General features: G+C 47.8%; 2 long non-coding RNA genes and 1 pseudogene across 2 annotated transcripts; 1 reads left to right on the top strand and 2 right to left on the bottom strand.

Annotated features, from left to right (window-relative positions):
• Positions 1-450: 450 nt before the first annotated feature.
• LOC123038717 (9-cis-epoxycarotenoid dioxygenase NCED3, chloroplastic-like) lies at positions 451-3,239 on the bottom strand (annotated as a pseudogene).
• A 3,676-nt stretch (positions 3,240-6,915) lies between these two features.
• Positions 6,916-8,225, bottom strand: LOC123039899 (uncharacterized). Its single transcript, XR_006418008.1, has 2 exons — positions 7,858-8,225; positions 6,916-7,476 (listed from the first exon to the last, which is right to left on the bottom strand). It is a non-coding gene; the product is annotated as an uncharacterized lncRNA (long non-coding RNA).
• Positions 8,226-21,625: 13,400 nt separating this feature from the next.
• Positions 21,626-22,830, top strand: LOC123039898 (uncharacterized). Its single transcript, XR_006418007.1, has 2 exons — positions 21,626-21,898; positions 22,420-22,830. It is a non-coding gene; the product is annotated as an uncharacterized lncRNA (long non-coding RNA).
• The last annotated feature ends 664 nt before the right edge of the window (positions 22,831-23,494 follow it).

Raw genomic sequence — 23,494 nt, 5'->3', positions numbered from 1 at the left:
ATGGAGAACGAGCTTCAAGAAGGCTTTAATTTGAAAATTTCAAAAATTAAACATTTTTTGTTTCTAAAAGTTGTGAAAACAAATACACACATACACGGAGACACAATTGATGTACATGTGTGTAAATTTTCAGGTCGAAATAGTTAAAATGAGAGCTACACGAAAAAAAACAAATTTGGGGCTTTTTAGCCTACATATTGTTCATCCTCAAAGTCCATTTTTTTTTGTGCAGCTCGCAATTCAAGGTTTTTCATCCAGAAATTTTATACACATTACATCCTTGTATGCATGTGTATTTGTTTTCAGAATTTTTAAAAACTAAAATGTTTGAATTTTCAATTTTTCAAAATTAAGCCCTCCATGGAGCTCGATCTCCAAAATGCCCTATAAGTCAATTTTGCCCCAGTTGTTGGTTTGAAATGGGACGAATGCACAAGGGACACCCTTCTTCTATTTCCAACTGACATAAACTGTAAAATCAAAAAATAAGAAAAAAAATCAAAAAATTGTGAAATCTTATGGCTTCAAACAAGACCAAATGAATTACGGCTTGAGCAGTTTAGTGGCAAAATAACATCAGGTGGTTTCTAGTAAAATATTACTGTTCAATGTATTATATTATTTTGCTAATTTTTTCGATTTTATGTTCATAGTAGGAGCACTACAACCAGCTTACGCCACAATGTTTCTCTGCTTCCTGTTTCCACGATCCTAGTTTTCTCCCGTCCTTGGCCCGTCTCAGCTGTGACAGTAATAGCTCTCATCTTCTGCCCATCAAAATTGACTTGCACATAAAAAATCTACTCCCTCTGTTCCTAAATATAAGTCTTATAGGAAACATGGAAACAGCAAACGTGATAGAGCGTTGGAGGGTCCTGGTGGTGTTGCACAGTGCTCGGCTGGCTGCGCTTTCTGTTTGGGAAGCCTTTTGCTATTGTGCAGCGATGAGAGGGTGGTGTCGATTGTTGGCCTAGCTAACGGTGGCAGCGTGTGTGTCTCTGATGGCGGCAATGTGGATGTAGATGTATCGGAGCCTTGGGTGAATCCCAACTCTGTCTTTGGTTCGCGCTGACAATGTCGGGGCACGTGGGTATCATACCCCGCTCGTTGCAGGTGCCCCACCGCTTCTCCCACCATCAAAGATGTTGGTTCCTCTGGGCGAAAGCTCCAGAACCCGGTTTCTACCGGAGTGGGCGGCAGTTGTGTTCTCATCACTTCCTCCTTGGAGGCATTGTTTATAGAGGTCACGTCCTAGCCTGAGGAGCTTCTGCTGGGTGGAGTTGTCCTGTCGGCGCATGGTCACTACCGAAGTACCAATGACCCGGGTGGTGTGCAACCTCGGGGCTAGAGTGGAAGTCGGAGCAACGGCTCTAGATGTCGACATCATCGAAGGGTGTTGGATTTGATCGCTTGGGTGGCAGAGTTATCAACTAGACTGGTGCAAGACCTCGGGGCCAATGTGGAGGTCGAAACGGTGCCTTCATATACCAGTCTTGAAGGGGCAGTGTTGACTCAAGTCGCTTGGGTGGTTGAGTCATCGGCTGGTCTAGTGCGCCTCAGGCTGGCCATAATGGGGTAACATAAGTAGTATCATGCAGTTGGGACTCGCAAACATGCTTATGTGGCAGGCAACTAAAGAAGAGAGATGATTATAGTAACATAGGTAGATACCGTAACAATAATAAATGTGATGCTACTATGTGTTATGCATGGCAATAAATGAGACCATCTATGATACTAATCTATAATACTATGCACTATAGAGGTAGTAACATAGACTAGTAACATATGCATGTTACTAGTCTAAGTTACTCCCCACTATGACCAGCCTTAGGGCCAATGTAAAAGTTGAAGTGATGACGAGGTACGCTTACCGCGTCCGCCGCCCCAGCAGGGTCCGGTTCACCGTGCCGGCCTCCAGGCTCAACCCCCACGCGAGCTCACGCCGGCGAGACACCCCTGTTCGGAGGTCCAGCCGGATCTCGGTGAGGGCGGAGCGCAAATTCGCCGTGGCATCGGCGGCGGCTTCCAAGAATAGTGTGTCTGGCGGCATCATGCAGGAGCAGATGATGACTACGGTGTCCGGGCCGTCGCCGGCGTGGTCGGTCTCCTCCCATGCATTCCATACGTGGAAGCAGAAACATTCTGGCACGTCGAACCACCGCATCCTCGAGTCGTTCGAGTCATACCTACGGAATGAACAAAATATATGGTTGACACGTGTGAAATAGCAGGTGACACGTGGACGAGAGGGAACATTATATTTCTATACGTGTCCTGTATGAGTAGTTGTCAGCCAGCTACTTCGCATAAGTACCGTGGGAGGAGGCCGAAACGGGAGACCTTGCCATCGTCGTGCACGAGCGGCGAGCGGCCACGTAGCATCTGGCCCATGTCGAACACCACCTGCTGGTCTGGGATCACGGCGAAGCTCTCCGTGATGGCAAAGTCGTGCACCATCGTCGGCTGCCGGAGCGCCACCTCCACGTCGCGGGACTTCTCCCTGGTGGCCGGATCCACGTAGAAGTACCGTAGGTACGGCCTCCTCACGGGGTCGTAGCTCAGTGCGAACAGCTCGCCGGTGGCCGGGTCTACCTTGGGGTGGGCGATCATCGGTGAGCGCAGCTGCCCGGCGAAGTTGAACCGGTCGACGGTGTGTAGGTCGCCACCGTCACCGACGTGCACCTGGTACGGCAGGTTGTCCTCCGAGAGCGCGAGGAGGCGGCCGCCCAAGTAGACTAGCCCGGAGTTTGCGGCGCCGGTGCCGTTTCTGACATCAACGATGCCGGCGACCGTGCAGAGGCCGAAGAGAGCGAGCCGGGCGAGACTTGCGCCGCCGTGAAGCTCGCCGATGGCCTTGGGGAACGCGCACCGGCCCAGCGCCTCCTCCTGCACGAGCCGGCTGGTGCGCGTGAACCGACGCACGTAAGATGCCCCCGACGGCGCCAAGGACGAAGATGACGGTAATGAAACTGCGTGGAGCATCCCGTCGCCATCAAAGAGGTGGTGCCCTGCCATCGGCGGGAGCAGCGGGTTCGCACCGTTGCGGACGTACACGCCGCCAACAGAGCCGGCGGGAGCAGCGGGTTCGCACCGTTGCGGACGTACACGCCGCCAAGCAGAGCCGGCGGGATCTCGCCGGTGACGTGCAGGTTCCGCAGCGGGGACGACATTTCCTGCACCGGTGCGAAGTTGCCGGCAAGCTGCACCACCGGGTTGACGCAGCTGGGCAGCGGCATCCTCACAGAAGGTCATTAGTTAACATATTTCTTGTAGTGATATGCCGGTCATCAACATTAATAATTTTGGCTGATTCTGATCCGTTTCATGCACTATTACTCAGTGTTTTGGGGTCCTAGAGCGATTTACACGATTGACGAACCCCGGGATGCGTTTATGTGTCCGTCGTCGAGTGTCGAGTGAGAGTTCCGTCAGCACGACGGCGTGGTGACGATCTTGATGTTTTACCGTCACAGGGCTTCGCCTAAGCACCGGTACAATATTATCGAGGAGGACTATGGTGAAGGGGAGCACCGTACACAGCTACAAATCTATGCGCTGCAGTAACAGATGACTGGATTGTTCGGCCAGGCAGCCGGGCGTCCGTCCCAATGCTGGACGAAAAGCCCGGACGTCCGGGGTATTATCCGGGAAAAGCAGCAGAAGGTAAAAAATTGAAGACACAGTCTGGCTTGGAACCTGGACACTCATCTGGCCTAGAACCCGCAACATGCCAAAACACTCTCAAAATGACCTCGGATTAGAAAACTTCAACATCAAAGTTGTTCGTCTCGTCGAAACAGATGAACTCCATCCAAAGTCATATGCAAATTCTACTGCCTGAAAACGGCGCTGCTGTAGAAAACACTGGGCAAGGCCCGATTGTCCGGCTTGGTAGCCGGACGTCCGGCCCGGCGCGCGTGACCAGTCATTTTATTTGACGATTTGGATGGAAATCCAAGTTTCCCTCAAAAAAAAAGGATGGAAATCCAAGTCATTTTATTGTATGGGAGGAGCAGGTAGCACAACAATTGAGGAGGTCGGTTTCCAGTGGTCTCTTGTCCGTGTACAAGGTGGATTTTCGGAGGAAGGAGGATCTGGTGCGCCTCTTGGCGTTTGGTATACGTGCTTTCTCGAGTTCGATGAGTGGAAGAAACAGGAGCTTGAGGGGATACCACTGCGTCAGATTTGGGCCAGGTTTCATGGGGCTCCGTCTAAGCCCCTCAAGGATTGTTTTGGAGACCTGGAATATGGGGAGCTCCTACTCCGCGCCTTCAGCGCCAACTAACCAACTGGCGCTTTGCAGCAGCGCATTGCTGGGCCGGCCCACGAACGCGTAACGACAACCGACAAAAAATCCTAAAAAAGGTTGCAGCACCAGGATTCGAACGCACGCCTTTGCTTTCTATAACCGCTTGGCTAACCAGTAGAACTACCTAACACTTGTGGTCGGTAGTGCCTCGACAATAATTAAGACAATATGGCCTGCGTGGTTCCAAAACATGAAACTTCACAGATTAATAAAAAGTTTGCGAATTTTTTCAAAATAGAAAAGGCTCACGTATTCATAAAAGTTCACAAATAATGAAATTTGTTTACGAAATTTCAAAAGGATCACTAATTTAAGAAAAAATCATGAATTTGAAAAAAGTTCACAGATTTGAAAAAGTTCACATGAAACAAAAAAAGTTCAAGAAAAATGAATAAACTTCACAGATTTGAGAAAAAAGTTCATGAATTTGAATACAATTTCATCAATATTTTAAAAGAGTTCATCACATTGAAAAAAGTTCACCATTTTCAGAAAAAGTTCATCGAATATGAAAAAAGTTCATCGATTTTGGAAAAAGTTGACCGATTTGGAAAAAATACTTCAAATTTGGAAAAAGTTCATGGAATGTGGAAAAAGTTCATCGATTTTGAAAAATGTTCATGGATTTTGGAAAAAGTTCACCGATTAGGAAAAAAAGTACATTGAATTTGAAAAAAGTTCATCGAATTTCAAAAAAAGTTCATCCAATTTCAAAGAAGTTCATCCAATTTGAAAATAAGTTCATCGATTCTGAAAAAAGTTCAGCGAATTTATAAAAAACCGCGCACTAAAGAAAACAATGAAAGATGAGAAAAAAGGAAAAGAATAAGAATAAAAAAAACAAACTGTGGAAGCAAGTAAATAAGGAGAAAAATGAGCCAACTATGGACTCATGAGCGCGTGCCCTGGTGGTTATAGCTGTGCGGTTGCAACAGGTAGGGCGCATGTTTGAATCCCCGTTGGCACTCATTTTTTGCGTTTTAAAAGCAGGAAAAAGCAACGGAACCGACCGGCCCGCCTGCAGGCACCCGTTGGTGAACCGGCGCATAAGCGCCAAATAGGAGATGCCAGTAGGAAATGCCCATAATGTGGGCATAACAGTTCGGGTTTTGGGGTACCTATTTAAAGCCCTGCTAAGAAGGTGACGTATTGAATATGCCATTTTTAGAGTTATCTCATGTGAGTTGAAATCTTCTTATTTGACAAAGGGTGAATTTTATTATCTTAACATTGGGCATCAAGAAGATACATATATAATACAATGAGCACACACGTGGCATCTCAGAGCTAAGATGCACACAACCAACATCAACTCATGTACACGCGTAAACATGCCAACAATTAGCAAACTTATATAAGTCCAAAGTTATGCATAGGCGTCGAACCCCCCCCCCCCCCCCCCGAATCAATCTGATCTATGATTGGCAAACTACAACAATGATCATATCTGCACCAATCACCTAATGACACTACATGGATGATGAGGTTCTCCAACAGGAACGCCTTCGGGAAGGGAGCGATAGTCAAGCATAGTCGTCACCGGACCCAACCACAAGGCTTGAATCTAGGTTTTCATCTTGAAAAAAAGCAGTTCAAGCATATCCGAGCAATGCATTCAAAAAGATAACGATATAACAAAAAACATCGTCATTGCCAGGTATAACCACTCGGGTTTGACCAAGGCTTATGCCCCGGAGCTCGAGTAGCACCACCTCCATCGAAGTCACTCATGTGTTGTTATCGCCACTTTTTCATGATCCGAGCAGCAACATGCGATGCGTCTATCGATACTGCGCCACCATCCCTTTGCGTCAAGTCATCGTCCATAATTTGCATCTCACCGTTGAAGTCAACCATCGGATCAGGAGTGATGCCCCCTGCAAAAGATCTTTTAATGACCACTGACGTCGTGGATTCATAGGAAGTCGATGCACTACTTGCAGCCACCACCATCCAACCGATCAGATATGGACCACCACCACCAAGCCATGGATTGTAGTGCCATGGACCGTAGCGCCACCGGCCGGACAACGCACGTGAGGACGTCCAGTAGAGAGCTCGACGCATTTGGGCGCACTTCTGTCTGCGGCAGATTGAGATGTAGGGGTCCCATGGCGAGGAAATCGCGGGCGGACGAGATGATGGGGGAGAAACAAAACGAAAAAAAAAAAGATTGGATGCGGGAGTGCCCCGCCGCCGTTGTTGGCCCTCCGGTGGCTTCCTCTGGTAGCGGCAAGGGACTGGATGGCCGATGAAGAAGGCTTTGTGTGCGGCGGCACGGACGCCTCCGGAGTCGTTAGGGGAGACCTGAGAGGCTGTTTAGATAGGGAGGCTGTTTGGACTAGGGAGAAATCTTCTTATATCTCTTGTATCTATTCCATCATTCGTTTTCTTTGATTTCATTTTTTGGGAATGCCTGGAGCACACAGGGTGTCTCATATAATCCTATCGGCAGCACAATGATTCTTCAATGCCTGCAAAAGAATGATGAGATTGCCTATGTGCAGTATGTCGCTGGGGTAATTGAGCCAATAGGAGCCTCTTTTATTGTTGATATTGCTCTGGGATTGCATATGACACTAAACGTGTGGTGCCGCACTCGATGAAGAAGCCGAGGGTCTTCCCCTATTTTCAAAATAATACAAAAGGTTGGACCCCCTTTAACATTTTCCATACATGTGCAGAGCATGGTCATACATGTGAGATCATCGGTTACTACAATGCAATGTTGCATGCGCAACAAAATGATGCATCAAATGGCCGGACTAGTATCTATGCACAACACAAAAACGTAAAAACAATAAAAATAGGATGCAAACATGCTCCTAGATGGCTAACAAAATTGCTACCCCATCAAAGGCATTCTTATTACACGGAGGAATAATATAAGATAGTTGAAGTAGTCATCATCGGAAACGAAGATCGAAGACATAAGCGGAGGATATTTGTCATCTTATCATTCTTTATGGAGGAGTGATGGAGATTCCGTTGGTGTCAACTCACCTCCACTCTCTCTGTGTGAGATTATAATTTTCTCATGCCATGCAACCATTAACGAGTATGTGATTTTTCTGGAATGAAAATTTAAATGGGCCAAAAGCCCACAGACTTTCAGCAGTTACAAGGATATTCCGTACATGCCGGACAGTTGGGGTCGCCCATTCCTGCAAGAGCGATTTATGGATCACAGTGGTGAACTTAAAATATAATTAGTGTTTTAAAGAGAGCAACCATTTCCAAAACAAAGTACACAATGAGTCAAGACAGAAGAAAGCTATAATTAGATAGAAAGTGTGTATGGCATGAGCGGTTCGCTATCTCAAAAAACAATCAGCAACAGACAGAAAGTGTATATGGCACAAGATTTTAACTATTTCTCTTTACCAACTTCTCGTCTTACTCTATGTACTGTTTACAAAAACTGGCTAATACTCTGCGTCAACAGATAAGAAGCAAATGTTGTTCTAGCGAGTTAACTGGTACTATTTTAATTATTATTCTTCTGTGCAGTAGGATCTACAAGACTGAGAGGCAAGAACGCATACCGTTTGTCGATCTCGCACTCGGACGCGCCAGCGCTCCAGACGGCGCCATGGTGATGAGCAAAATGACCTCGAATATAACAAGCAGAAGAACCATGTTCATGTGGCACCCCCAAGCCATGGCAAAATGAAGATTGTTGCACTCACCGCTCTCTTCTCTTCTCTCGTCACTCTGCTGCTTCTTGGTCTCTTTATATATAAAGGATTTGTACAGAAATTTGAACATCAGTACAGACACAAGCGCTTATATACACACGCATACATGGAATAGTCGTAGTTAGAAATTTGGATGGTCGTGGCTGGCAGCTTCCATGAACTTCACTGCTTCGAGGAGTAGACGTCCACCCATCCGCATTGACGATTCAGCCACATTTGAGAAGAGGTTAAGGAGTCGTTGTTCCTGGTATGGTCCCAGAGACAGACGTTTAAGACTTGCTGTGACATGTCGTATGGTGAAGCACCATTTTGACACGGACGTAGGCAGTCCACTACTCGAAGCAGCGAAGTTCGGGCTGTCTCCACTTTCAAAAGTCAAGCAAAGCTGCCAATTAAAAGGGCAAGTAGAGCGTGTCTGCGTCCATGCCAGCTGCCAGCAACAACCATCCAATGAACCAAAAGCCAAGTTGTGGGTGCGTTCAACATGGTGACAAATCCTTTATATAGAGACAGACGAAGCAGCAGGGTGACAATACAAAGAGAAAGAGAGTGGTGTGTGCAACAGCCTTCATTTTACCATGGCTTGGAGGTGCCACACGAACATTGTTTTTCTGCTCGTTATACTTGAGATCGTTCAGCTCATTATGATGCCCTCTGGAGGGCTGGCGGGTCCGAGTGCGATACAGATAAACGGTACGATGCTCTGGCATTTCAATCTTGCAGATACGACCACAGATTTATTACAAAATAGCTAGCATCAATTAAGTCACTAGACAAATGTTCGTGTCTTACATGGAGACACAGAGTATTATACCGTCATTGCGAGTTTTGATCATTGAAACAGTTTAGGTTTAAACTGTAAATAAACTACCAAATTTCTAAATGCTTATATAGGCATATATTTCCATCTTTAATCTACCGTACCTATGTGTTCTAAATGTTAGTCATGTTGATTGGAGTATTAAACGGACGTAAAGCTCGTGGTGCTCCAAACAAAGATGATTCTTGAGGAAATTCACCCCTGCTAGCTTTTGGTAAACCGATGAAACAATATGTAAAATATATGGCTAGACAGATGAAGAAATGGCAAAGAGAAATAATTAAAGACTAACTATAGCTTCCTTCTGTCTTGACTCATTGTGTAGTTTGTTTCCGAAATACTTGCTCTACTTGAGGCAGTAGTTAAAAACTCGGTTCACCATGGTGATAGTAAGGTGTTACGTACAATATGCTTCCAGAACTCTCAATGGAAAATTTACATCTCATAAACTGTTCTTGCAGACACTGACAAGCCCAACTGCCCCCCTTGCTATCGACGTCCACATCCTTGTCATTGTTGAAAGTATATGGGGTTTTGGCCCATTTATTTTTTAATTCCTCAAAAGTCACATAGATGCATTAATGGTTGTCTGGCATCAGCAGATTTTAGTCTCGCATGTGGAGTGGAGGAGAAATGAGACCAACGTACAAGGGACTCCCTATCTCTCTCACTCAGTAGAGCATGACAAGAGGATTAGTACATGTGTGCCTGCTCGGCCCCCACACCGCACCACTCGCCTACATCTTCAACTTTTAGAGACTTATTCCTCCCTGTAATAAGATGCTCCTCGATGCAGTAGCAATTTTGTTACCCATCCAGGAGCATGTGCTTCATTGTTTTCCAATTTGCATCCTTTATATGGTTGTTATCCTTACCCAAAAAATGCATCGTTTGCTCACGTCGCCCGTCACGGAGTGAACTCTAGCGCCGCCAGGCCCTCCGACGTTCCCCACCTCTTCTCCTCCTTGCCGCTGCCGGAGGTCACTCCCGGGCGAAGCCTAGTCAGTGGCAGGGCCTCTTCTTCCCTCCTTGATGGGCGCACGTAGCGCAAGACGCTGCAGCACGGCGAGGAAGCAACGCTTGTGCGGTGCGGGTCGCCATGGCTTGTGGCCTGAGTCTGATTGTGTGGAGCACCGCGAGGATCACATCGCCACGCACTACCGCCATGGCCACCGGCCTCTGCCATGATGATAGGTCCTCGGGTTGTCTCCGGGCAGCGGTGTCTTGGAACGTGGGTGGTAGCCCATGTGGTTCTAGATGGCGGCGATTGTCCGTGGCCATGCGGATGGCGCGGTGGTCAGATTTAATGTGGGTTGACCCGTCATGGTTGCTTTAATTCAGATCTAGACGGCTTGGTGGTGGTGATCCAGATCCAGTTGACCAGGTGGTGGTGGCTGCAGACTGTGTTGCAGCGACCTCCTATGGCTCCACGACGGCGGTGGTCACCAAAAAGTATTTGGGAGGGTTCATCTCGCCAGATCTGGTGGTTGATTTTAGCGATGAGATGTAAACTATGGACGATGGCATGACGCCGAGGGATGGTTGTAGAGCAGCGGCGAGTGCACATGACATGTGTTGTTGGGATCACGAAAAAGTGGTGGCGACAATACATGAGTGACTTTAGTGATGGTGCTACTCAAGCACCCGGTCTCGACCTCCGGGGTGAAAGCATAAGGTCTCACTCGAGTTGGTTAAAGCTGGCAATGGCGACGTTTTTTCTGTCATTGCCTTGTTGAAGGCATTGCTCGGATATTTTTGGACTGATTTTGCATGGTGAAAACCTAGATTTTCACCTTCGCGGGTGGATACGGTGATGGCGGGGCATGAGCATCTCTCCCTTCTTGAAGGTATTGTTGTTGTAGAACCTCGTCATCCGTGTGGTGTCATGATATGGTTCGTGCGGATATGGTCATTCCCGCAGTTTGCCGATCGTAGATTTGATCACTTTTTGGTTATTTTTTCAATTTTTCCGCGCCTACATATAGTTTTGGCCTTCTATGACTTTGCTTGATGTTCGCATGTTTGTGTGCGTGTGCTGATGTTGGTTGTGTGCATTCTATCTATGGAGAGGCCAGATATGTGCTCATCATGTTTGTATCCTTTTGATGCTTGATTTTGAGCCAACAAAAATTCATCCTTTGTCAAAAAAATAATATCATTGGTATGTTTTTGTGCTGTGTAAGGACTACTTGCCTGGCAATTTGATACATCGTTTTGTTGTGCATGAAATGTTGCCCTGCTACAAATGATATCACGTCCGTGACGAGGCTCCTCGTATATATGGGAAAGTAAAAGAGGCTCCAATTACCACACTGCAGCATGGTAATCAACAATATAGCAATGATATCAACAATAAAAAAGGCTCAAATTCTCTTAATTCTCGAAACAGGCTCTCGCCCCGCCTAATAGATAAAGCTCAAATCAAGGAATAATTTGGGAAGGCTAATGAGAAGGTTTCATCAACTTTTTTTATAAAAGGGAAATATATTAATATCACGAAGATACTATTTACACCCAGTGTCTGCATCAACAATATGTTGCAAAGACATCCAGAATGCACACAGCCAAAGGAAAAAGGAAAGAAAAAAAAAGGTCCTGCCATAGTGATGTACTTCTCTCAGCAGCCGCACACAAACAACCATCAAATACAGCACCCGAAAAACATAAAAGCAATGTCAGCAGGAAGGAAACAGTGCACAAGCGCAGTCGTTGCCCCAATCAAACATCTTAGATTTTCACCCTGGAGAAGTGCAAGCTCTCAAAACAATTACTTCAACAAGGCAATTGCCAAACACAACCAATGAAGGCCAGACCTTAGGTTTCCACCTTGAAATTCCCGACTCAACTCCCGAGGAGCACCACCAAAAATGAATTCCTCTAGTGTTGCTACTCCCACTTGACACTACTACTCCTGCGAGTTATCAAACACCTGGCTAACTCCATCGTCTCGAAGGCCCCATCGGTCTAACTGATCCTCCGATCTCAGCCACCATGACCTTTCCACAGCTGCCTACACCATAGAAATCGAGAAGCCGACATGTCCCATGGTGTCAATAGAGCTTCGTGCCACGCCCTCATGGAACCTTGTAGGCTGAAATGGACGTGCACGACCGAATTCTATCTGATCCAGATATCATGGGCAAGATCTCGTACAACATTTCCGGAATACGTCGATGACCACATGCGCAGCACATGCACAGCCAGCACCATCCTCCCGCTACCCGTAGGCACATGCGCCCTGCATGGAGGAGCGCAGCGCCGTCGGCCGCTTCAAAAGTCCCCAACTCGACGGCAGCCACCCAAGCACGCCAGAGCCCCGCCGCCACCAGATCTGCACGAGCATTGCCCGGCGAAGACCACGGGGCAGCGGCGAGGGGAGAGGGAGCACGGATGAAGAGGCCATGAGCGGGCGTGTTCGCCGCCGCCCGAGTCGCCCCGGGGAGGACGACGCGAGAGCTGGACCAGATGGGATCGGGACTCTTCAAAAAAGGCTCCATCAGCTTGCTAGTTGGATTCTTTTCAGCTAAGATAACATAGGAAGTGAAATAGAAAGGGGACCTTAATGCGGCTGGACTTTAAACTCCCTGATAGAAAATCACATAGAAGGGATTAAGGAAGGAGATCTTAGGATCCCACCCATTCCAGTTTATGGTACTACCGTGAGCTATGCATCTATAAGAAAGCCACGTTTCAGTTGATTTTGTTTGTTACGGATCAACAGGAATTAGTTCAAGCCAAGTGGAACTTAATGCAAGGTGCCTTTTGGCTATAGCAGAAAGTTGTTTGTTGACTCTTTTCTGGTCAGTGCAGTAGTGAGCACAAATCGGCAGACAGTGTATAAGGCTAAAAGTTCTTAACAATGGGCATTGATTTTTAGCTTCTGAAGCACACAATAGTGTAAATATAGTCCGGTAACTACATGGAAATTGGGGAGTGACAAAGGTTCAAAAGCCGCACCAAATTTGATCCATCAAATGATTTGCTCCCAATGGGGGCGTGGATAAAAAGATCAAATGGTGGTTTGATTCAAGACACCTCCATGTTCAGTGTTAGACTATGATTTGGCAGCATGAGCTGGTCTTGCGCCGCACGACCTATCGCCCTTGCATGCATGCAACAGTGGCCACATAGATTATTTTCTTACTTTGATTTGTTAAATGCTTGTAGTGCGCTAGTTGGCTAACTTGGTACTGCCTCTTCTATGAGATCTTGTAGGAATACTGCACTGCCACAGTTTTCTTACGGTTGGACGAATTATTGTTCTTTTTTTACTTACCGGTGGCAATAGTGGACATGCACAAGCTCTGCTGACGTTTTAATCCTTTTCTTGTGTGAATCAGTACCGTGGATGTGACCCATCAAGCCAGCTGGTGTAGTACCACGTAAGCCCAAGACCTTCTCTGAACGAAACAACGTAATTAGTACCACCTCGGATGGTTAAAAAATAAAAATAAAAACAATATGAGTGAACGGATTATAACATCGAAGAAGCGCACCTTGCTTTATTAGTAGGTATTGTATAGATATGCATGCTTTCACATCATCATGAAAATAGTAACAGTTGGATTTACTAGCTTTATCCACTAGCATCCGCTTGACCTACCACGGAGAATTATTTTTTTTCGCGAGATTACCGCGGAGAATCTTCTACCATGCCACATGCATTAGTGCATTTTATGTGGGTTTTAAATCACAATGCATTTAATTGTGATATTATTAACTTCTTGTGTTATGATCTTTTTAATTATGCAGAAATTTCTCACTTAGTTTAAATCGTAAGGACCGGATTAGTATTCTACACAATGTTTACAAACTATACATCCACCTCCACGCCATTGAGCAGGGCTTCATCTAGTATCTCTTGTATCTATTCCATCATTCTTTTTACCGTGTTTCTTTTCGGAATACCCCGAGCACACAGGGTATCTCACATAATCTTATCGGCAACACAATGATTCTTCAACGTCTACAAGGGAATGATGAGGTGCAGCGACTCCTTAACCTCTATCGTAGTGGATGTCTACTGCTCGAAGCAGTGGAGTTCTGCCTGTCTCCACTTTCAAAAGTCAAGCAAAGCTGCCAATTGAAAGGGCGAGTAGAGCGTGTCAACGTCCATGCCAGCTGCCAGCAACAACCATCCAATGAACCAAAAGCCAAGTTGCGGGTGCGTTCAACAGGAAGAGAAATCCTTTATATAGAGAGAGACGAAGCATGAAAGAGAGTGGTGTGTGCAACAGCCTTCATTTTACCATGGCTTCGAGGTGCCACATGAACATGGTTCTTCTGCTCGTTATACTGGAGATCGTTCTGCTCATAATGATGCCGTCTGTAGGGCTGGCTGGTCCGAGTGCGATACAGATAAACAACAGTACGTGCTCTGGCCTCTCAATCTTGCAGATCCGACCACAGATTTATTAGAGAACAGCTAGTACTCCTTCCATCCCGAATTACTTGTCGCAGAAATGGATGTATCTAGAACTAAAAATCTGTCTACATACATCCATTTCCGCGACAAGTAACTCCGGACGGAGAGAGTATGAGTTAAGTTACTAGACAAATGATCATCTCTTACATGGAGATACAGAGTATTATACCGTCTTTACAGGTTTTTATCATTGAAGCAGTTTAGGTTTAAAACGTAAATAAATCACAGAATTTCTAAATGTTTATATTGGCATATATTACCATCCTTCATCTACCATACCTATGTGTTCTCAATACAATTTTTTTTTATATCGAAGCTAACAAAAAGTTAAAAAGGGTTTGAGAATTGATATATCAAGAAAAAAGAATAGAAGTTGCTATTACAAGTTCGTCTTCTCATGCATTATTTAAATGCTAGTCATATTGAGTGGAGGATTAAGCGACCGGAAAGCTGGTGGTACTCCAAACAAAGATGATTCACCACAAAATTATCCCCCACTTTTGGTAAACCCACGAAATAATATGTAAAATATATGGGTTGTCAGATGAAAAATTGGCAATGAGAAATAATTAAAGACTAATTATAGCTTCCCTCTGTCTTGACTCATCGTGTAGTTCGTTTCCGAAATGTTTGCTCTACTTGAAGCAGTAGTTAGAAATTCGGTTCAGCATGGTGGTAGTAATGTGTTACGTACAATATGCTTCCAGAATTGTTAATGGAAAATTTGCATATCTTAAATTGTTCTTGCAGAGAGTGACAAGGCAAACTGTCCCGCATGCCACAGTCGTCCTTGTCATTGTTGAAAGTATGGTTTTGTCCCATTTAATTTTTCATTCCTGAAAAGTCACGTAGACACCTTTATGGTTTCCTGGCATCAGCAAATTGTAGTCTCACACATGTACTAGAGTGGAGGAGAAATGAGACCAACATGTAATAAGGGACTCTCTCTCTCTCTCTCTCTCTCTCTCTCTCTCTCTCTCTCTCTCTCTCTCTCTCTCTCTCTCTCTCTCTCTCTCTCTCTCTCTCTCTCTCTCTCTCTCTCTCTCTCTCTCTCTCTCTCTCTCTCTCTCTCTCTCTCTCTCTCTCTCTCTCTCTCTCTCTCTCTCTCTTGTTAGAGCATGATAAGAGGACTAGTACAGGCGCACCTTCTCAGCCGCCAAAACCGCATTACTCGCCTACATCTTCGATGGCGACTTATTCAAACCTGTAATAAGAATGCTCCTCGGTGTGATAGCAATGTTGTTAGCCATCCAGGAGCATGTGCTTCATCGGTTTCCAATTTGCACCCTTTATGTCGTTGTTATATATTTCTGCTGTGTAAAGATTACTTGCCTGGCAATTTGATACATCATTTCGTTGTCAGCAAACGATGATCTCACGTGTGTGACCAGGCTCCTTGTATAAATGGGGAATGTTAAAGAGGCTCCAACTACCACACGGTTACTGTGGTAATCAATCCTAGACCATTGGTATCAACAATAAAAGAGGCTCGGATTCGCTAAATTCTCGAAACAGGCTCTTGCATCTGATACAAGGTAATGAGGAAGCCATCTTACAAAGTAGATCCCGAGATAACTGCACAACATAAACACACGCGACTATGTCGCCGAAAGATAACACTGGAAGGCCTGAACACAACATCACGACATGACCTGGGACACCTAACCTCCAAATGCCCTCAGGAGGAGGAACAGTGCAAAGCGTCACCGCTGCCGAGTCTGAAATGAACAAAGGTCTTCTCCGAGAAGATAGCATGGAGAGGAGAACCACAATGACGTCCTCAATTGGAAATAGGAAAGCGGCACACGCAGGCATCGCCGCGTTCAGAGTCAAAGCACGGAGCTTTCGCTCAACAGCTCACTCGTATCACCATGAAGCACCCAGGACCACCACCACGGCTAGAAGCCCTCTAGATCCACATCTGGGCATTGCAACTGCCAATTATAGAGAGCGAGTTCGAGCCACCCGCTGCCACACCCCTCGCCTCCTAGATGACCAGGAGGCATTGCCACTGCCACGGAGCCTGCCAAAGAGACAACCATGCGGACTATCATTCGAGGCCACCGCCCTGGCAGTCATGTCCCGAGACACCGCCATCCGTCCACACTGTAACGCACCCACTATGGCAGGAAGAGCATAAGGCATCTCCTTCCACTCCTAGACTGACATCATCCATTAGGTCTGGGTCAATGCCTCCATGGAAGGAAGCATCCACGCCTCCGTCCCCAGCTAGTTCTAGTGTTACGAGGCGGAACCCAGTGCCTACCGAACACCACCGTCGAGAAAGCCTCGGCAATAGCTCACACGCCGCCACGCCTGTGGCCATCGGCTATGATGTGACCGATGGCATAGTAATGTTAGGGGATCCCAACTCGGACTATGGCCAAAACTGAGAAGTATGCAAGGAGATCACAAGGCAAAGGCTTGCACGCATGCACACAAAGCCATCCCTCTATACATGCCCGCCGCCGGACGTCGTCCACCACAACGGACCAGACTATGCCACCCATTGATGCTAGCCCCCACCAAGGAACGCACAAACTCCATTGACGCAGATCACACCGCCACTAAATGACCAAGCAGTCGCGCAACCCCATCACCACCATGGGTACCCCGAGCAGTGTCGCCCCGTAGGATCCATGATGGATCTGCACCGATGCCACAAGCCAGCCCGTGTCGCCAGGTGGCACTGGATGGCAGATCTAGGGGGAACCCAGATCGCCACCGCACCAACAATTGCACCCCCAGGGCCATTGATGCGCCTCCATCGTGAACCAAGCATGTAGCGGAGTGCAACCCGTCGGGCCAAGTCCACCGCCACTGCTTGTTGGCCCCGCCGCTACTTGCCGATCCGGGCACGCATCCACTAATGATAAATTATACCCATCGACCGGGAAGGCCCACATTGGGCTGGCCTCAGGGCCCAGATGCTTGACAGTGACCTAATCCCAACGATGGGTCCAGGGGCTGTCTTGAAGATATTGCATGATCTTGTTGTACAAGCCAAAATGCCCTCGCGGGAAGGTCGGTTAGGAACCCTATAAACCCTACCTCTCATCCCCTTTATAAGGCCATGCTAGGGGTAGTTTGAGGCATCTGTTCCATTATACATATACCTTGGTAGTATTCATCATCCTTCACCGGTAACGCCCTCGCACGAGGTGCTCCCGCATCAATCTAAAGCAAAGATGAGTTAGTTAATACCTCGACCATAAGGGCCCGAACCTGTATAAAAACCCCATGTGAACTCTCCTCTAGTACTTCCGGCTATGCTCTCCACCCTACTGAGGGAACTGAGAGTTTCCTGCAACCTGAGCCTCTCCCATCAGCACCATGCACTTAGGAAGCCTCACGTTCCTCTTCCACCAAAACGGGGACGATGTGTGCCTTTGTGTCCCTCCATCGCCCTTGACACGGGAGGCAGTGCTGACCCTAGAAAACTCTGAAGCAGCTAGATCTTTGTCAACCGACCAGCCTCCCCGACCGCAAGGAGTGCACATGATCTTCCATGCTACCAATACATGGCGAGACTAGAAGCTCGCAAGACGTGCAGATTATGTAACTGCACCGACTCACATGGAATACCTAGACTGGTCGGACTCCACCATCGCCTTCGACCGAGCCAATCGCTAGACTATATCACACATCTAGGGAAATCTGCCCTGGTGCTCGACCTGATCCTTGGCGACTTCTTCCTTCCGCAAGCCCTTATGGACGGTGGCAGCAGAGTCAACATCATCTTTCCGAACACCATATCAAAGATGGGAATCTCCAAATCACTCCCGAGACCGATGCCCACCAGCTTCCACGGGTTTTTGCCAGGCATGAAGGTGCAACCCCTGGGACAAATCTACCTGGAAGTGATCTTGGGAGCCAAAGAAAACTTCCGCTCAGAGACAATGTGCTTTGAGGTTACGCCGTTTCGCACGGGCTACATCGCTATACTTGGTAGGCCCGCTTATGTCAAGTTCATGTTGCTACCCTCATATGCGTGAAGCTGTTAGGACTAAATGGCATCATTGCCGTACATGATATTTTCGAGAGGGCGCTCGAAGTGGAGGTCACCAATGTAGAGCTTACAGAGGCCGCACTAGCCTCCATGGAACTCGAGGAGACCAAGAGGTCCTTCGACCCATCTGTCGCAACACTGTCACGCAAGATCAACTCTGGACCGGCTTTCCAACCGGTTAAAGAGAGAAACAAATTTCAAGTGCAGCCAGAAGACCCGACAAACATGATGATCATCGGAGGATACCTGTGCTGGGAAGATGAGGTCTCCCCCTACAATTCCTTATGAACAATTTGGACATGTTTGCTTGGAAGCCCCGTTAACATGCCTGAGGTTCCTACACTCATTGCTAGCACAGCCTAGGCATCCAACAATCCCTCAGACACTTCACCACAGAAACACGTTGAGCAATCTGAAAATAAATCGCTCAGCTTCTCATTGCAAGGTTCATTAGGGAGGTTGCTCACCCCGAGTGGTTGGCGACCCGGCCCCATCATGGTCCGAAAAAAAAACATCTCATGGCGCATGTGTGTCGACTACACTAACATCAACAAGGCTTTCCTGAACTTGCTCGGAGGGTGTCCGAGACCTTCAGGCCCAGCAGTCTCCGCAGAACCTCTGGCCAGCCGCCGGGCTTACCAAAAGGGTTACAACCTAGGTTGCAATGTTTCAGTTGACCCTAGATCCTGCCCAACCGCAGTTAAACTGGAACCTTCATGGCAGCACCAAGCCTCCCGGGTGCACATAATCTGGGCATAACAGTTCGAGTTTTGGGGAACCTATTTAAAGCCCTCTTTTCCCCCTTATGCCCTGTTCGGTTGAGGTGGTTTTTGAAGGGGAATGAGGGGGATTAGATCCCCTACAAGCCAAAATCCTCTCCAGTCCACTCCAATCCCTTTGGGAGGAGGATTAAACGAACAAGGCCTTAAGAAGGTGACATATTGAATATTCCGTTTTGAAAGTTGTGTTTTCATGTCAAGTCAAATCTGTTTTTTTTTTTTTGCGGATTCATGTCAAGTCAAATCTTCTTATCCTATATCCTGTATACACAAAAGAGTGATCCCCTACTTCTAAGTGTCTTAACATGTGTGATTCCACATCATCATAAAAATTGTAGTCATTGGATTTAGGTTACTAGCTTGATTCACTAGCGTCCATCTGATCTACGCCGGAGAATCTTCTACCATGCAACATGCACTAGTGCATTTTAAGTGGGTTTTACATCACAATGCATTTAGTTGTGACATTATTAACTTTTTATGTTAAGTTTTTTTCTTATGCAGAAATTTCTCACTTCATTTAAATCGTAATGACCGAAGTAGTATTCTGCACAATGTTTACAAACTATACATCCACCTCCGCGTGGGATATCATCTAGTATCTCTTGTATTTATTCCAGCATTATTTTTCTCAATGTTTTTTTTTTGGAATGGCCTGAGCGTACAGGGTGTCTCACATAATCCCTGTCGGCAGCACAATGATTCTTCAACGTCTGCAATAGAATGATGAGGTACAGCGACTCCTAGAGCATCTTCAGCCGCGCCCCCGACAAGGCCCCCCAGACGACTTTTCGGCCGCCGGCGCCAAAAATCAGTCTAGTCGCGCCCCAGGGGCCCATTTTTCGCCGGCTCGGGTCGAAATTGGCGCCGGCGGACACAACCCGAACCCGGCGTGCTGGGGGCCGCTCGGGGGCGCTGGGCGAATCGTTTTTGGCGCGAAAGTGCCGCGTGGCAGCCGCGTCGTGGGGCAGCCGCATCAGCGACACCGCCCGCCTCGTCTTCCCGACGCCTCGGTTTCCCGCCGCTCAGCTTTTCCATTGATTCCTCTCACGGGCGGCGCGTCACGGGGCGGCGCGCCGACGCGCGCCGACGCCTCCCCTTCCACGGCTATATATTGTCTCGCTCGCCTGCGTTGGAGTGCCACCCCCAGCCCTTCCTCTCCCGCCGATCTCTTCTCCCCAGCCACTCCCTCTCCCCGATGGCCGAGCGTTTTCCCGGAAACGAGGCGGCAGCCAACGGCTTCGGCCGCCGTTCGCTCCGCGAACAGGAGTCCTGGCTCCTGTTCCAGGCGAACATCCCGGCGCCGCCGGACATGCGCGCCGGGCCGCGGGCTAGAGGCTCAGCAATCGGGGAGTGCCCATTCCCCCGTTGCCCGATGCCATCACAAAGCCATCATACTTCGCCACGAGGTCGAGATTGCGTGCACCTCACTCACCAACGCCGAGCGCTCCCTTCCCGAGTACGCCGCCGATAACAACGCGGCTTGGGCGGCGTACTTCGAGCGCCGCCAGCAGCAACGGCTGGTGTCCACCAACGGGGCGCCGGTGGTCGGCGGCACCAAGAACAGCGAGGGGCGCCACCTCTGGTGGGGCGTCCCCGGCCGCACCCTCTACGGCGTGCTGGCGCACCCTCGACGGCGTGCTGGCGCACCTCGAGGGCGGCAACAACCCACCGTTGGCGACGGGCAATGGGCACCGAGGAGGTTCGGCTCCTCCTCGTCCTCTTCCTCGTCGCTTTCTTCCTCCCACTCCTCTGGCACTCCATCTCTGCTCGGCGTCAAGGCCAAGCCCGCGGCGGAGACGCCGCTCGGCCGGCGTACACGCAGCGCCGACATTGTCATTAGCGAGGGCGGCCGGCGCGCCTCCTCGTCGGCTCCTCCCCCGCGCTTCGTCAAGCCGAAGACGGAGCCGGGTCTCGCCCCGGTGAAGACGGAGCCGGGCTGGCTCCGGTGAAGACGGAGCCGGGGCTGCTGGCGCCGGTGAAGGCGGAGCATGGCGAGGTCGAGCTCGACGACGATGCGGCCCTTGAATGGGCACACCAAGACTCCCTGAAGATGGCGAGGGAGCGCCAGCGTGCCGCCCTAGAGCGCTTGGCGCAGCGCCGCCGAGGCCGCGACGAAGGCGGTGTCGTCATCATCGACGACAGCGACGACGACGACGACGCGCCGCCGCCACCAGCCGGGGAGGGGTCCAGCAGGGGCGCCCAAATCAAGGAGGAGAAGGCCGACGATAGCGGCGACGACGGCGACTTCTCGGCCTTCAGCAATTTTTTTGACTAGTTTTTATATGTAATGGCGTGTTTTAGCCCAAATTTGCGAATATAAAAGCCCATGTTTGCCGAAAAGTGGCGTGTTTCAGCCCAAGTTTGTCTAAAATTTTTTCACGCCTGGGGCCGGCCCTGGGGCGGCGGCTGGGGCCAACTCGCCCCAGACCCACCTTTTGCGTCGGGTCACCCCCAGGAGGCGATTTTAGGCGCCCCCTGGGGGGCCCACGGCTGGAGATGCTCTTAACCTCTCGTGGTGGATGTCTACTGCTGGAAGCAGTGAAGTTCGGCCTGTCTCCACTTTCAAAAGTCAAGCAAAGCTGCCAATTAAATGGGTCAGTAGAGCGTGTCTCCGTCCATGCCAGCTGCCAGCAACAACCATCCAATGATCCAATGATCCTTTATATAGAGAGACGAAGCAGCAGGGTGACAATACAAAGAGAAATAGAGTGGTGTGTGCAATATCCTTCATTCTACCATGGCTTCGAGGTGTCACGTGAAAATGTTTCTTCTGCTGCTTATACTGGAGATCGTTCTGCTCATTACCATGCCTTCCGGAGGCCTGGCGGGTCCGAGTGCGACACAGAGAAACAGTAAGTACTCTGGCATTTCATTCTTGCAGATCCAACCACAGATTTATTACAAAATACCTCGTACTCCCTCTGTAAATCATAGGTAACAAAAAATTAAAAAGGGTTTGACAATTGATATATCAAGAAAATGAATACAAGTTCAAGTTACTATTGCATCATGTTCGCTTTCTCATGTATTATTCAAACGTTAGTAATATTGATTGGAGGATTAAACGGCCTGAAAGCTTGTGGCTCCAAACGAAGATGATTCTCGACAAAATTCTCCCCCACTTTTGGTAAACCCACAAAACAATATGTAAAATATATGTAAAATATATGGCTAGTCAGACGGAAAATTGGCAGTGAAATAATTAAAGACTAATTATAGCTTCCCGTCATTGTGTAGTTTGTTTTCGAAATGCTTGCTCTAGTTGAAGCAGTAGTTAGAAATTCAGTTCATAATGGTGATAGTACGGTGTTATGTACAATATGTTTCCAGAATTGTCAATGGAAAATTTGCATCTCATAATTTGCTCTTGCAGACAGTGACAACCCCAACTGCCCCGCTTGCTACAGACCTCCTTGTCATTGTTGAAAGTATATGGGGTTTTGCCCCATTTAATTTGTCATTCCTCAAAAGTCACATACAGAGTGAAGGAGAAATGAGACCAACATATAAGGGACTCTCTCACACATGCACTCCTCATTAGGGCATGATAAGAGTAGTACAGGCGCGCGTTCTCCGCGGCCACATCGCACCGCTCACCTACATCTTCGATTCCTGGCGACTTATTCAAACCTGTAATAAGAATGCTCCTCGGTGTGATAGCAATTTTGTTAGCCATCCAGGAGCATGTGCTTCATCGGTTTCCAATTTGCATCCTTTATGTCATTGTTATGGTTTTTGTGCTGTGTAAAGATTACTTGCCTGGCAATTTTATACGATTATCTCACATGTGTGACCGGGCTCCTTGTATAAATTGGAAATGTAAAAGAGGCTCCAATTACCACACAATCAGTGTGGTAATCAATCCTAGACCAATGATACCAACAATGAAAGAGGCTCAGATTCGCTAAATTCTCGAAACAGGATCTTGCACCGCCTTACAGACAGGGACGAAGCTAGAAAAAATGGGCACTAGTGTCAACCACTGCTCACTGTAGCATAAACTATAACAGCACAATATACATAACATTCGAAGGCAATATAGGAGAAAAAAAATTCTGTGAGTCAATGATATCATTCTTACTATATCAAAAAGATTGTCATACCGAGTATTGGTTTAGCATAGTCAGAAAAACATCTATTTACATCTTCAAAAATAGAATAAAATATAAGATCAAAGTCATACCAAGTGCCCTGCAGTAGAGTTAGTGTCCACCAACACTTTGGAAAGAGCACATTGTCATTCAACATGACAAATATTTTTTTTAGGGAACATGACAAATCTTTGATCCGCTTGGACATTGTCATAGTAAATCCAAAGATCATGACCAAGATCCGTTAATTATCGAAGCGGCCTTGAAGTCACTGATGCATGAGCATCCGATGGTAGTGGCCGTTTCACAAAATATATCCATAACCTCCTATTCCTAGATGAATTAAGGAAGAGATAT

This window comes from Triticum aestivum, chromosome 2B, assembly GCF_018294505.1.
Source record: "Triticum aestivum cultivar Chinese Spring chromosome 2B, IWGSC CS RefSeq v2.1, whole genome shotgun sequence".
Lineage (NCBI taxonomy): Eukaryota > Viridiplantae > Streptophyta > Magnoliopsida > Poales > Poaceae > Triticum > Triticum aestivum.
This window is presented reverse-complemented; position numbering and strand designations above follow the sequence as displayed.